Here is a 2,144-nt window from a genome sequence, read left to right on the forward strand (position 1 = left end):
GCCCAGTGGTGACCAAAATGCTTCAAGAATTCTGCCTGTATCTTCTCCTCACACACTAGATCCTTGATGCAGGAATCCCAGTGGAGCTGGTGAACATTTATGCACGCGGAGCCCCAATGCAGTCAATGGGCTTTGATCGACCACAAGGAAACACTCGCATTTATCAGCCTGGAGAAACAAGACCTCGCTTGGGAAATGTACTGACACGGGTGAAACAAAAAGCAGGCTCAGTGCAAAAGTGAGAGGTGAAAGGGCCGCAAATAATAGGACACTGAAAAACAATCTCTTCTTGCGATTCCTTTGCTATTTTATTAGTGCAATATTTTGGACACAAACTCACATGTATGCTTAAATTCACCACCCAGATACTAGAAAGCCACCCATCAGCAGTCATTTTCACTTCCAGTCTAAACCAAAGCAGAGTTGGTTTTGCTGTAATATCCAGTCTACTGCATGCAGGCAGTAATTTAAATGCAATAATCTCACCTGCAAAACTACCAGTGGCTTCAGAAAAAGAACGTAAGACTACAGACAGTAAACCACAATTTTTTTCTATTCTCACCAGCCATGTGTTGGATTAATTTTGAACTAAAAAGCAATATATTTTATTATTATTTTCCATCTTCCAGACTACTTTAAATCTATATCCTTAAAGTATAATGACTTCATTTCTTCTGACATTTTCAAATAATATTTGATGAAGTAGTAGGTTTTACTGTACTTTTAATATCTGGATTTTTCCAAGCATGTATGAGGGTGGATAGTCCTATAACCTTCACAAGAACTAGCCATACAGTCTCCAGGAATATTTAGAGTCTTTATATTCACATACTGAAAAAATCTGTCAGATTTTCTGATGGTTGCATACTAAACAAAAATCCCTGTATGATTTAATACATGGGATATAGATAGTTACAGAAGCAACCAAAAATTGCATACACTGTAAGTACTGAGCCCTGAGTAGCCCTGCAAAACAGTGGTTTAATTTAATTATTTCATCCAACAGTCAAATAATCCACAGTCAAATTTGCCACACTGTGAGACTGAGGAGTTTATTAAGGTTGGTAAGCTGCATTTCCTGAGCAAAATTCCCACAGCAAACAAGCAAATAATAGCTTCAGCAATAAGTTTACAGATATCCTACTAACATATGAACATTTTGGTAAAGAACCAATTTATTTTTGCAGCGAAGCCACACTTTTCCATGCGTAAGGAATTTTAGTAACCATATATATGTATGTCTGCTTAAGTCACCAGCAACGACTCCTGGCAAAATCTATTACAAACTTCACTGCCGCCCTAGTGTTTACCTTCCCTGGATGTATGCAAAGGCTAAAAGCCAAACATATCTTCCTTCTTTTTTCTTTTTTTTTTTTTTAGCAGACCTATTTAGCTTACTCAGTGTGGGCAGCACTAGCTCCTAAATTTAACAATCATTATAAACCAATTTTAATGCAAATGCCAATAAGAAAATATTCACACTCACAAAATACATGGGTAATGACTGATACCCGCCTCTTGCTTGCCTTGGATCTGTTAGCAAGAAGACCATTTTCTCTGAAATCTGTTTAAATATGGTGTTTACCATCTCTGTACTTGTACTAGTGTTTACTCCTCCTTTCAGCCGACATATTTAAAAAAAAGCCAAAACCAAAAAGCAAGTATAAATACGTTCAAGAAGTATGGCAAATTCCCTTCTCCACCCCCAGAGCAGTAAAGCCACAGCAGATGAGCTGTAACTATGGCCTTGGGAATACAAGTTCCCCAGGCTCTTTTACCACACAAATATCAATTCAAGTTACAAGAGCCCTATCCTCTTATACTTAATGAAGATTGAGCCAACGAACCCGCACGCCTTCGCAGGAATGTTTTCTTTCCGTTTTCCTAACAAGGCTCTCCTCCCATACCGGTCCAGGATGGACTGCAGAAGGGTGTAAGTAGAAGGATCATCACACCAGTGTTTAGTGGAGGAATAAATCAAACATGGCTTCCCCCTCCATACATTTCCAGAGTTACATTCACTCCTGCGGCCGTACAATCTCAGTCCTACCCGGCGGGAATGGGCAGGAGCAGCCTCCACCTTCCCAAACCCTCACCGCCACGGAGGGGGGGCATTTGCAGCCTCACGACCCCCTCAGGGGGCG

The 2,144-nt window shown here is 40.3% G+C and overlaps 1 protein-coding gene across 5 annotated transcripts in view; it reads right to left on the minus strand.

The window, feature by feature from the left end:
- WHSC1 (Wolf-Hirschhorn syndrome candidate 1) overlaps positions 1–2,144 on the minus strand; it is a 99,505-nt gene that overhangs the window by 71,768 nt on the left and 25,593 nt on the right. Inside the window, exon 1 of one of the 5 annotated variants that reach the window (XM_017727744.1) lies at positions 1,848–1,922. The exons of the other annotated variants lie outside the window; for them this stretch is intronic. The gene's annotated coding sequence lies outside the window, so the exon portion shown is untranslated. Of the gene's footprint in view, positions 1–1,847; positions 1,923–2,144 lie in introns of those variants that run through there. 5 annotated transcript variants of the gene reach the window in all.

Source organism: Corvus brachyrhynchos, unplaced genomic scaffold (assembly GCF_000691975.1).
Source record: "Corvus brachyrhynchos isolate BGI_N302 unplaced genomic scaffold, ASM69197v1 scaffold80, whole genome shotgun sequence".
NCBI classification, from domain to species: Eukaryota; Metazoa; Chordata; class Aves; order Passeriformes; family Corvidae; genus Corvus; species Corvus brachyrhynchos.